Source organism: Panicum hallii, chromosome 5 (assembly GCF_002211085.1).
Source record: "Panicum hallii strain FIL2 chromosome 5, PHallii_v3.1, whole genome shotgun sequence".
Taxonomy (NCBI): Eukaryota; Viridiplantae; Streptophyta; class Magnoliopsida; order Poales; family Poaceae; genus Panicum; species Panicum hallii.
In genome coordinates, this window is record NC_038046.1 from 22,089,082 (window position 1) to 22,102,935 (window position 13,854).

General features: G+C 46.4%; 1 long non-coding RNA gene across 1 annotated transcript; it reads right to left on the minus strand.

The window, feature by feature from the left end:
* Nucleotides 1-7,937: 7,937 nt before the first annotated feature.
* LOC112894804 lies at nucleotides 7,938-12,305 on the minus strand. Its single transcript, XR_003229077.1, has 2 exons — nucleotides 11,976-12,305; nucleotides 7,938-8,216 (listed from the first exon to the last, which is right to left on the minus strand). It is a non-coding gene; the product is annotated as an uncharacterized LOC112894804 (long non-coding RNA).
* Between the last annotated feature and the right edge of the window lie 1,549 nt (nucleotides 12,306-13,854).

Here is a 13,854-nt window from a genome sequence, read left to right on the forward strand (position 1 = left end):
ACGGTTGAGTTGTTTCATGCCAACATGACCAAGTCTTCTATGCCATAACCAACCCAAAGATGATTGAGTGAACAAACATGTAGACAAGTTTGTCTCTTTAGTAGCAAAATCCACAAGATATACATCCTCATATCTAAATCCCGTAAAGATGTGATTTTTTCCATCCAAGCTAGTCACTACAACATCATCTTTAGTGAAACTACACTTATATCCAAAATTACAAAGTTGAGTGACCGCCAAGAGATTAAACTTTAGAGAATCAACCAACAATACTTTTGAAAGAGAATGATCACTTGAGATTGAAATTGTACCAACTCTTTTGACTTTGCCTCGGCTATTGTCACCAAAGATGATATCACTATAGCCATCCACATTCTCATCTAGAGAGGAAAACATCATTGGATCTCCGGTCATGTGTTGAGTGCATCCACTATCAAGCACCCAATGTCTTCCTCCGGACTTGTAGTTCACCTACAACAAAGAGATAACTCTTTTAGGTACCTAAACTTTCTTGGGTCCTTGAACGTTAGCGACCAAGACTTTTGGCACCAAAATGGCATTCTTTTTAGCACCATCTATAGGTATTCCAACAAGTTTTGCACTAACATTGCCATTTGAATTTCTCATAAGAATGTAACTTGAATCAAAGGATATGACTTTCATATTGGTGCAATTCTTCTCAACATGACCAACCTTCTTGCATTTTTCACAATATGACTTACCACTACTCTTCATAAAAGTAGTTTTGGTTTGCACAAAAGCCTTCTTCCCTTTCTTAGGAATGTATCCAAAGCCTTGCTTGTTCAAACTGAATTTTTGGCTAGCCCAACAATGATTAAACATGGCTCTACTATCATAGCACTTTCTCAAATCATTAGTCAAGCAAGTAACTTCTTTCTTTAACAAATCATTTTCCATAATAAGAGATTCATTGCAAGATGAGTTGTCAATTGTGGTGCAAAAAGAACTAGTAGAGCTAGAGCCACAAGGTTTATCGTCAATTAAATCACAACTAACACCAACGCTCAATGTTGCTTTTCTTTCATGATTAAGTAAGGTATTGTGAGCTTCCTCAAGCTTCTCATGAGTTTCTTTGAGATTCTCATGAGAAATCTTTAGCTCCTTATAGGAATCTTGAAGAGAAGAAAACTTCAACTTCAAGTCCTTTAACTTGGCCTTTTCTTTAGTCATGAATTCATCGGCATCATTGAGCATTTCAACAAGATCATCATATGAAAGTTCATCAAGTTCATCATCTTGTTGTACCTTTGCACCACCCTTTGCCATAAGACAATGTGGTGTGGAGAAGAGTGATGGAGCCTCCTTGATGTTGATCCCGGCAACTCCATTGGATGGCTTGTCATCATCATCATCATCATCATCATCGGAGCTTGCATCGGAATCCCATTCAACAAAATAAGCTTGACCATTCTTCTTCTTCTTGATGAACTTCTTCTTCTTCTTTTCATCATTTTTCTTGTCCTTCTTGTTCTTGTCATCCTTCTTGTTTGGACAATTGACACTAATATGACCCATTTCACCATATTGGAAGCAAGTCTTGTCCACAAAAGGATTTTTTCTTGATGATTGACCTTTCTTGCCAAAGTTCTTCTTGTTCATCATTCTATTGAATCTCTTGACAAAGAGAGCCATCTCTTCATCCGATTCTTCTTCTTGGCACCCACTTTCTTCTTTATTTTTGCTATTATGAGCTTTGAATGCCACACTTTTCTTTTTCATATCAATTTCTCCCCCATGAGCTTCATCTTGAGATTTCTTGAACATGTCATGGGTGAGAACTTCTCCCAATATTTGTATGGGAGTTGCGATCTTCACATTTGACCTTACAAGCAAGGTCACAATTGTGTCATATCTTTCTGGAAGACATCTAAGAAACTTGTGGTTGAAATTCGCATCCGGTACCTTAAATCCAAGTCCCTTGAGGTCATTCACAATGTCATTTAGCCGGTTGAACATCTCGGCTATACTCTCATCCTTCTTCATGGTAAATTCACTAAAATTGCCCTAAAGCAAATATAACTTGGCCTCCTTCACACTTGATGTGCCCTCATGAATTTCCATGAGCTTTTCCCATATGTCATGTGCATTTGTGAGACTCTTGACTCTATTAAATTCAGTCACACCAAGGGCACTAAAAAGCACATTGACCCCTTGATCATTTAGTATCTCATTTTCCTCTTCTAGGGGTGTCAAATTCTTTGAGTCCAAAATGACATATCCATCATTTACTACTCTCCATAGCTTTCTACTCATGGCTTTGATATGAGCCGACATCCTAGTCTTCCAATAATCATAATTGTTCCCATCAAAGAACGGTGGCTTCCCAACATGAATTCCATTATCACTAGTCATTGTTCTACTCCAAGATGGTTAAATCCGCAATTAATGGAGTACTTAGCTCTGATACCACTTGTAGGATCAATAACACCGACTAGAGGGGGGTGAATAGGCGGTTTAAAACTAAAACCAACAACACTAGAGAAATTTTATTAGTAACAAAAGAAAGCCCTATGTCAAGCTACTACTATCTCTAGAGGGGTTTGCAACCTAGTGTGACAAGATACAATTGAAGCTCTAGTAAAGTAAATTGCTCAAAATAAAACAACAATTAAAGTGAGCAAGAGAGATAGCCAAGCTTGACACACAAATTTATCCCGTGGTGTCGATGACTTGCCGGTCACCCCTAATCCACGTTGAGGTAGATTCCAAGAATCAACCGCTCCTCTATCAAGAACCTCTTGATCTTGAGCCAGCTTGAACCAAGGAACCGCTCCACACCTCGATTTCACTAGAGTTACTCTTCACCACTCCGGCAAGGTGAGCACAAAACCTCTCACAACCGAAATCGGGGCTTCTCAACAATCTCCTTCAAGAAGCTCCACGAAATCACCTTCTCCAAGCCGTCTAGGGAGCGGCAACTCCCAAGAGTAACAAGCCAATGATCCTTGCTTGAAGATTCACTAGTGCCACAAAGCTCAAACTCTTGATGCAATGCACTAGGAAGCACTCTCACTCTAAAAAATGCAAATCCTTAGCAAGTGTGTGTGAGAGAGGGATGTCTTAGCTCTAGAGGGTCAAGAATGCAGTCCAAATGGCCAAGAGGGAGACCCAATGGCCGGGCATTGGGTATATATGGACATCCCATCAAAAACTAGCTGTTATAGTCTTTTCTGCGAGATCGCGGACCGTCCAATTTCAAAAACCGGACCGTCCGCCGTTATAAGCCAGAGAGACAGAGTGCATTAAATGCGTGTTAGAACTAGCCGTTACAGCCCTGGCGGACCGTCCGCGCACAATCGGCGGACCGTCCGCAGTAAAAAGTTCCACAACTCCAAAGACGAAACAGTCTCTGGAACAACACTGAAATTAGCCAGCGGACCGTCCACTCCCCAAGAGCGGACCGTCTGCAGTTCATCCTAGAAGAACAAGCAGAGACAACAATGTTTCTGGTTCAATTTATCAAAAGGCCTGCGGACCGTCCGCACCCCAGCGGCGGACCGTCCGCAGACCAGACCACAAGCCTGACCAGAGAACACCCTTTCTGGAACGAAGAGAGTTAGAGTGGCGGACCGTCCGCCCAAGTGGGCCGGACCGTCCGCCAGCCACATGAGATTCCCACTGAACCTTCTGTAACGGTAGCGGACCGTCCGCGCTCATGGAGCGGACCGTCCGCGCTTGAGCAGTCACTCTCAAACTTGTTCTTTTTCAAAACCCGACAAAGCGTAGTTAGCCCTCATGCATGCACCTAGACATTTTGAGCAAAATGGCACTAGAGACCTGTCAAGCACGAGTACATGACCCCTCTTGATAGTACGGCTATCTATCCAACAAATCCGGTCACTTTTCATCCACTAAACACCTTGTGACCGGTAAAATTCAAAAGACCCTATTTTTTACCTTCGCCTTGAGCCCAAGCTTTGCTCATCGTCTCCAAAAATCCACACGTTCATAAATAACACTCATTCATCCGTGGATCAACCTATACTCATTTTCTCAAAAGGAATTGTTAATCCACAAACCGTTGTCATTAATTACCAAAACTTGAATTAGGGGCCTAGATGCTTTCAACCGGCCTAGAGCGACTTTACCGCGAACAGGCAAAACAACTGAAGCACTAAATCCGCAGGGCAGAAAAGGCAGAACAAGAGTTGGAAATACAATGGAGGAGAACAATAGAAGCTGAGGCACAAGATGAGAGTTCCCTAGCCTCTCACCAAGACATATGGCGAAGCAACGCTCGAGAGAGGGAATGTATCGTGGCATGCAGAAGAGAAGCTGGATTACTGGAAGGAGAACCCGAAGAAACCCATTGGGATAAGGACACTCAGACCGAAGATGAGGTATTGGAGCAATGTCTTCCACCAAAGAAGCGCCCTAACCAGATCGAGGAAGAATCCCCTTGGGAAGGGTAGAGTACCTAAGCTAGAGCTATCATCCTAGTAATAATGTATCCTTGGGAGATGTACCCAACCCTGTTGAAAAATAAAGACCGTCTATCCTTCTTGTACCCTACCATGTGTGCAAGGCTTGTTCACTCTATCTTTGTTTTTAGATGGCTGAGAATGGTTGGACCCAGGCCGTTTGCCAAGAAGAGAATGGTTTCCCCCACCTTTTGATCAACTCCCTGGAGCGCCTCGGTGTTACTGAGCGCCCAAGGTACTACAACAGAGAGTACGAACACCTCGGTGTCGGTGTTTTACCGGCTGCCCACCGAGGGATATGCCCAAGGTGGTAAGTTTTAGGTGAGGAGACACCGAGATCAGGAACTCGAAGGTGCAAGGAACACAAAACTTAAATAGGTTCGGGTCGCGAGGTGCGTAATGCCCTACGTCCTGTATGGTGGTTTGTATTGCGTTGGGTGTAGAATGATCTGATGATCTTGTTTTGAGAGGGTCCCTGTCCCCCCTTATATTTCCGGGAGGTCAGGGTTACAAAAATCCTAACCAACACTAGCCAAGGAATCGTACCAGAACATATCTCGAGTAGATTCCTTCTGTATCAGTTAGCTTGATCTCCTATTTAAATGGGATAAATAAGAGATAAATGAGATGCATAAGAGATAAGACGGACTTAATCTCTTAAACATGTTTAAACTACGTTATGTATACAGTCCCGTGGCCCCGGGTCTGACACTCGGCACTCTTCGCTGTAGGGTGGTTCTTTCCATCGCCAGAAGCACCCGCAACCCCGACATCGTGCCGTGGCGAGTGACTGCCACATGATTTCAACATCGGGATGCCTATCCCTTGGCCATCAGAAAGGCTCTCCGCTACCTGTGCCGGATCTTCGAGGAACACCTTATTCCCACACCGATGAGGCTTTCCCCCCCGGTCATCAGGACGCAAGTCTGGCAGGCTCGCATGAGGAACTTGGAATGGCGCCGCCATCAAGAAGACCTCTTGTACCATGTGGTCGCCTACCTCATCTTCTTGGACAAGCTCTTCGATGAGCAAGCCCGATTCCTAAGGGAGCAAACCCACTGGGCCGAGCAAGCCGAGCTTGCAGTGAGGATGCACCAAATCCGGGTGGCTCAAGCCGAAGCAAGGACTGCAGCCGCTATAAGTAGCGAAGTCGTCGCTCATGAGAACCTCAGGCAGATCCAGGATCGGCGCATGCAGGAATGGACCAGTAGTGGAACGCCCATCCCGGCAATCGGGGAGACCCAAGTCCTAATTGGAACACCCATCATAGGATGGGGAGGACTTTTTGGGACCCAGCAAGCTCCACCCGAAGGTGCCGAAAGGTCAGCTGCAGCCGCAGAAGAAGGAGCTGTCGAACAGCTCCAAGAAAATGGGATCCTCGAGGACGACGAGGAAGGGCTACTCATTCCACTGGAAGTGCACTCCGCCTCGGAAGATAGCTCGCCCCGCGAGTAGCATGCCTCAGAGATGTCCCCAAGAATGAAGCCGTCCCGGCCCCAAGTTTAGAGTGTGCCCCTCCCATCTGTTGTGCCCTTTGTACCCGACCGTGTAGTGCATGTTTTGGCTGTACCCTCACAAGTGTTGTACCCCCAGCTTAATAAATAAAATTGTTTGTGCTTGATGCTTGTTAGTCTGTGTGCTTGTCGGCAGGAGGTGGATTCTGCCTTTTCGAAAATACGAAAATAAATAACTTAAACATCACTTAATTCCAAATCTAAGTGTCATAAAAGTTTTACCCAATCCACATATGGCCCCCAGGTGTAACACCAGGACCTTCCAAAGTCAGGCACATACCACTCCAAGTGCGGAGAGGCAGCAGGGTGTGCAAGGACAAGCCCCCGGCCATGAAGATCAGGAAGATCAGGAAGTAAGCAAGCAGGGAGGAGAAAGCCAAGTAGGAGCACGTCAGGCCCCACCCCCACCGGCCATTGACCTGGTACAAGTGTTGAACAACCAGAACCTGCTACTGGAAGCTTTGACCAATGTCATCACCAACCCAAGGCCCCGTGAGCAGAGTACAAATGACAAACTGACAGCTTTTCTGAGGACCAAGCCACCCACCTTTGCAGGATCCCACAACCCCTTGGATGCAGATGACTGGCTGCGTGTTATCAAGAGAAAACTCGAACCATTTGAGCATGGAGACCGTGACAAGGTCCGTTTGGCTGCTCACCAGCTCACTGGAACTGCTTTGGTTTGGTGGGAGAACTACTGTGCAGCTGCTCAGGATGCCTCTACTATCACTTGGAAGGAATTTATGGATGAGTTCCGTCGCTATCACATCCCAGCAGCCACCATGAAGCACAAGGCAGATGAGTTCCGTGAGCTGCAACAAGGCAACAAGTCCGTTGAGGAGTACACATATCAGTTCATAGAACTAGCTCGCTATGCACCCGGAGGAAGTAGACAAGGATGAAAAGAAGCAGGACATGTTCAGAAAGGGTTTGAATGCAGAACTTAAGAAGCTGCTTTCCCCATGCATCTACCCAGACTTCAACACACTGATGAACATGGCTATCATCATCGAGAGTGCCATGGCAGAGGAAAAGAGAGACAATAAGCGTAAGTTCCTGGAAACCAAGGATCGCCAGCAGGACCGTTTCCAAAAGCCGAGGCACTTCGGCCCTCTAGTGCCTAGGTCCCAAGCCCCTATGCAGTATAGGACCCAGTCACAAGCTACTGGCTCTCAGACCCCCAACACCCAGTTTAGACAGTTCAAGAGCCAGAACACCATGAAGGCCCCACAGAGCAATGCAAGCCAAGTTACTGCCAGCAACAATGCCAGAGCATGCTTCAACTGCCGTGAGACAGGGCACTTCATTGCCAACTGTCCATATGCCAACAACAAGCCGGCAGCATCAGCCTTCTCCAACTCGGTGAATGGACCAAGACCAGATCTATCAGGAGCCAATCGTGTACCCATCCGCAGCAACAACACCGGCAACAACAACCAGCAGACCCGACAGCAACGAAAGCATAGGCGCCCGACCTACTGACCGGTGCAAGGGAGGCTGGATCTGCCGACCAGATGAGAGGCCCGCCCCCGGCGCATCTGAAGAGGTGTGCTACAAGGATGATGGCGCCATCCCCTGCCATAGGGATGGCGAATAGGATTGAGGATGTTTCAGGTGGTGTCGTGGACCGGGCAGACGAGACTTGGCTTCAGGAAGCGGCGGAGCACATTCAGGTGCGGGCCTCGGACAGGACACGGGTAGGATAGGCGACCTCACCCCTGTGGACGCCGACCCCGGGGGGCAAGGCAACCCTTCTCGCACGCAATATAGTTCAGCCCAACACGTATATAAGTGTGGCAGAACCACCCGAATTTACCCGGCTCAAGTGCACTAACCATCATCCATAAAGATGAACCGGCTACCATGCACTTCAAACGGAGTAATCCCTCCGACAGTCTGTCGGGTAAATCCCGATGCGACCACTTAATATTTCGATCGAAACAAAGCGTACACATAACTCGCACGAAGGCAAGTCCAGAGATTACAACATTCCACAACTTTGTCTCACAAGTCGGACATCAATTATTACAAGTCGAGTTCATCAAATGAGTACTTTTAAGTTCAAACATAGAAACTTTTAAGTAGCAGCGGAAAGAAAACACGATTAACTATCGTCGATTTGGATACCACGATGAAGCCCATACGTGACATCACTCGGCAGAGTCATTGTTGGCCAGGGATGGATCCCACTCCACGGTCCAACTAGTCGGCAAAGTACTCGTCCAAGCCAAACCAGCTATCACATCTTCAAAAGGCACACCTGAAAACATTGCCACAAGCAAGACTGAGCATACTATTACTCAGCAAGGCTTACCCGACTAGTGGTATGTAAATACCGACTACTAAGTATGCATAGCTCTAAGGTTCTAGGGTTTCTTTTTTCTGAAAAGCAATAAAGAGTAAGTCCTTAATTTCATGTTTTAGCTTTCAATATTATAGTTCATTTAACCAGTCTAAGTGAGCATCTATCTCTAAGCAAACATGGTGGAAAATATTTAAGCATCGGAAGGTTTCATTATAGCCATAGTTTCTCTTATTACTCTATGTGGCAAGGGTATTAAGTAGTCTCAATTACCGCGAGAAACGGACGATTCGAATCGAATTTCTTAACCTTGCAAGGCAAATCTAACAGACACGCTTGGAGTACCGAAGGGTCACCCCAAGCAACTTTTCCCCTTTCTTTCCGGGTTGTGGAGTAGGATCACCCTCCGCGACTACAGAGCCACGCTCTGCACCCGCATGTGTATACCCATCTAAACTTCATTCAAGTAGGGTGAAAGTAAAGTCCACTTGCTGGGCCGACCGAGTACTTAGCTTGTCGAGTACCATATTTTTGATATGTGGTTAATACGTTCAAACGCTTGCCGGGCCGATCGAGTACTTAGCTTATCAAGTACCATATTTTTGACATGTGGTTAGTACGTTCAAACGCTTAACCACCGCTACCACACACCGCGGCCTTAGCATTTTTCTCTACTCTGACGGGGCTTCAACCATGAACAGCCCCGTCCGTCGACCTTATAGTTGCAGTATGCGGTAAATCATTCAACTCCTAAAGTTCTCACGAGTAGCAGGAAACTACTCGACTTTTACCATACCTATTAGCATAGCATCTACCGAACTTCTAGTTGTAGTATTCAATACATAGGTGCCTAGGATCATGCAACTAGGGTTCCAATCAACTCTTATGAACTTAAATGCACAGGTAAAAAGGAACCATAGTTGTATAAATTAAAACACTAGGATCATGCACCGGGGCTTGCCTTCTTGAGCAAAACTAGTCGGGGGTTCCTCCGAATATTGGTTTGGGTCTTTAGCGACTTCTGTTAGATTAACCTGAGCTTCGCGCTGCTCACTCTCGGACTTGGGCACCAGGTCGTATGTTCCATCCGCGGGAGTAGTTGAATCTATATGCATGCACATGTATGAGTGGTTTTACTGATATAAGATATAATTATTTCACTAGAAAGTAGTCAAAACTTAAGTTAAGTAGTCTAGCACTTTATTTTCTTTTCCTTAGGTAGTTATTTATCGAGTACTTATCTGGATTAATTGACTTCATTAAGTGACCGAGTGGTTTTGCATGTTGTAAACGGTCATTTCTCATAGGAAGCATGGGTTAAACAAAACTACTCGTAGAGGCAGTTTCTAGGTTGAGATTTTTATGCAGAACTCGTGCAAAACTACGCGTAGAGGTAGTTTCTGGGTTGAGATTTTTATGCAAAACTACTCGTAGAGGTAGTTTGTGATTTTTTTTATGCAGAGCTTTTTACTTAAGTACAGACTCATTGTAAAATTTTTAGCCCTTTTCATTCAGCAGGTTATTCCTGAAAGATGTATTAAACGACTACTGCTAGGATTAAGATCTATTTGAACAGAACAACTCATACAAGAATTGGTGCTCAACATTTTACTGAACAGACTTACTCGCACAAGTAGTCTACTGTAAATGTTGCAGATTTTTCTTATGCAAGAAATAGAGGCTAACATTTTAGTTTAAAAGGATCTAGCGTATCACAAAAGTACTCGAAACAACTAGCTGGGCTTGGATTTAGAGCATGAAAATTTTATGGAAGACTTTTTTCTTAGCACAGAAGCTATCATCCAAAATTCATGAGTAGTTCTTTCTTAGAACTCTTGGAACAATTAAAAGTTATTTAAACTTGATTTAAATCTACAGTTAAAATTATATGGAAACAGTTCCAAGGTCCTTTTACAAAGTTGTTTATCTTAACTTAAGGAGTCCAGAACATCTTAGCTTGTATTTTTAGGATTTTTCTGTGAGTTGTTTTGCATCTTCAAAGTTAATAAATTGGTTTTCAAAGTTCTAGATCCAGGTTTACAAATGAGTCCCTAAGTCAACCTCGAGATCTTCTGAACCTCCATCTTCAGGATGTCTTCTGTGTACTTCCTTGGCTACCTCGAGGCTATGAGGTGCTCATGCCCCGAGTAGTTTTTAAGTCTTCATAAATAGTCTTTTTGTAGGGGGTACGATGAAAAATTGCACTCCATACGTTGAATCATGAATCAGGCTGAGGGTCAAATTAATCTTCATTCCTCTTCCCTTATCTTCCATTTAAAAATATGACACGTGCCCTGCAGCCCCCAAGCCTTGAATCCAAATCCTAGAGTTTGGAAAAAGGATCCAAAAGAACGTGGCATGCATTGTAGAATATCTTGTGAAATTGAACTGATGGTTAAGATAGGAAAATTAGTTTAAAATTCGAAAACCCCCTATTTTCGGGATAATATCCCTGGTTAATCAAATAACTTTCCCAAAATATCCTAAATTACCGTTCAAAACAAATCTTATCCCTGATTTAATGGCTACATAAGATCTTTGGGTTAAAAATTTTAAAAACCCCTTGTTTCAGGATAAAATCCATAAAATAATGGTTAAACAGTTATCTTTCCAAGATAAATCCTTAAAAGTCTCTTAAATCGGGTTCTTTTACGAGTCTTCCAGATAGTTTTGTGGCACCCAGCCCTTAAGCTTTTGAGCCAGGTGAGTCGTAGTAGTCATGTCATGTAGTTATTGGCTCCCAGCCCCCAAGCCTGGGAGCTAGCGGAGATGTGCTGAGCGAACTGGAGTTGTTGCTAAAGCTTGATCTGAAAAAAGATAATGCATATATAGTGTAGCATAATATGAAGATACCGAATTTTATTAATTAGGTGTAAAAATAAAGTTTATTTGTCGATCTCTTGTTTAGGCCATTTAAATCTTTCGAGTAGTCCACCCTTTATATTTAATCACCTGGTCCTGTGCTAACCTTCGCTCATAACATGCATGAGTCGCTTAGGTCATGACTGAAGGTTTGAGGTTTCATGGATTAAGGTATTTGCTACCTGAGTAGATCAGTTACCGTTAAGAGAAGACAACGTGCAGAAATAAGTAGCCGGTATTGCGATAATGAGAATGCGCGTTGTGCAAAAGGTATGTGGCGAAGTACAGTTCTGGAGGGTTTCAATGCCCGTTGAGAGACATACACAGATAAGTAGGCAATCTTGCGGAGAATAAGTTGGGGAAGGTATAAGTCATTTAGCTTGATTCGTGAACGATTGTCGATGAAGCCGTGGCGGTCGTCGATGAAGCTAGGTAGTTGACGAAGCCCGGCTATAGCCGGAGTCGATTCCGACTAGTTGTTGACCGTGTGAGGCCCGCTTCCACCTAATTTTCTAGCCGAGACGAGTAGTCAAAGTAGTCGTCGGTGGGTTGCTGAGCATCCTCGCGAAATCCAAATAGTTCTAGCTTGATTCTTGCTGGTAACTTGGAGTTCGAGCAGCAATTTGTGGTATTTCATACGCAGAGACACGCAGGCATGCTCCAGCAGGGGCGGGCCTAGGATTTTGAGTTTGGTATTCAAGATTGTACAGGGTGCCAAAAAGTTTTTTTGACAGCCTTAATTACACACATAAAAAAATTCTTTCAAGTTGACTGCTCACTGACACAAATTCACTGAAGATAAAATTACTAATATGCAGAAATAGGAATATGGGATTGGGAATTTGAAAAATTTACCTTAGCAATTGTCCAATTTTGAGTTCTTGATTGAAGATTGAAGTAGAAGCTACGAGCAATTGAACATTGAGCAATTGAACGGCCCACGCGCGAGCTACCTGCTCCCTGCTAAGGTGCCCGCAGCGGTGCAGGCCGGCAGTCGCGCAGCCACCCGCCATAGGCCCCTCCCCGCGCAAGGCTGCGCCGTGCCGCCACCACAGGCCGCCCCGCTGGGTGCAAGGCCGCCGCCGCCTGCCTGCTCGGTGCCCGCAGCCGTCCGCCGCCGCTGCCGGCTGGCCGGCCTCGGGTACTCGGGTAGGGTTGAGTCGAGCTAGGGAGAGAGACAGAGAAGGGCGGTGGGCTGGACGCAGGGAATAGGCCGGCTAGTGGGCTGATTTTTTGGGTTATTCGGCCCAGTTCGAGAAGGGAGGTTGGCTGGATGTGAACAGCCTGAGATATATATCATTTTCTCATTTTTTTAATGCAAATACATGTATATGATTATATATACTTGATTTTTTTAAAAAATAATAGGTACCCAATGAATACCCTTGAATACCAGGTGGGCCCACCCCTGTGCTCTAGCAGCGTACGCGTGAATAGTTGAGCAGTAATTAGCCCCGAAGTCCAACACCATCTGATGATGTGGGATGTGGCTGACTCAGGAAGCGCGGATCTAGTAAGTCTAGATGACCAGCGCTGCTTCCAAGAATTGAATCGATGAAGTCATGAACTGCGGAGGGCTTGGCCGTATCGGGAAGCACCGGAAGCACCCAGTTCTCATGTATCCGAACGTCCTCTGTAATTGAACAAATGATTTGTCTTGACACGAGCGCACACGGCGGCCACCTCCGAGACGGCCGAGGGCCTCCACACCTCCGCACCAGGGGGAGGCGAGCCGGTGGGGGTTGGCGGCAACTCCTCAACCCCGCCTTCTACGCCGCCCTGTGGAGGCGGCGGCGGGGGAGGCGAGCTTGTGCCGGAGTCGTGTTCTGCCGGCAGAGCTCAGGCCGAGCCTGCACCGGAATCCGACCACGGGCACTTGAGGGCTGGTCTGGCGCCCGGACGGGGAGCATCATGCTTGTCTCGCTCGTCAGAAAGGAAACGACCGGCCGGACCCCCGGAACGACCACAGCGGCGTCGGAGCGAGAAGACCCCTGAAAATCGCAAGACCGAGGAAATGGAGCGAATGCGGGGGAAGGCACGAAAGCAACTGCGCATGGAAAGGGAGACACTGAGCGAGAGCATACCTGACCAGGAGGCTTCTCAAGGCAAAATGGCGCCTGTTCCCCCGCAGCGCTCGGATCGTCCTCCTCACCAAAAATCGCCTGCAGACGCCGATCCACGACGGGCCCTCGAGGACCTGCTCCTCCTCCTCCAGCGAGCCCTCCCCTGAAGGGAGCTTGCAGAGCATGTGCTTGTAATGTTTGAGAGGCTGCACCCGGTGCCGGACAAACGCGCGCACCAGACCCATGCTGGTAAGGCCGGCCAGGACCCGATCACGGATAACCACGATGGGCTCATCGACCCAGGGGAGGTCCTCCACCGGACACACCAATGGAGGAACAGGCAGGTTCGCTGGAGGCAGCATGGCGAACTCTGGCACGGGCCTATCGATGTCATTGTGAACGTAGAACCACTCCCTCTCCTAGCCTAGGACTAGCCCCGCCAGTTGGAAGCGAGGGTAGTCCTGGGCCAGATCCGGGCGGACCGCCATCGTCACCCACCTGACATGTGCGAGCATCGCATTGCCAGGGTTCATTCTCCAGTCCTCAGCCACGAATAGCCGGCAGAAGTGGGAGAGGCTTGGAGCGACGCCAAGGAACCCCTCGCACAGGGAGATGAACCCAGCGAGCTGGAGTAGCCCATTCGGGTGAAGATGATGGAGCCCGATGCCGAG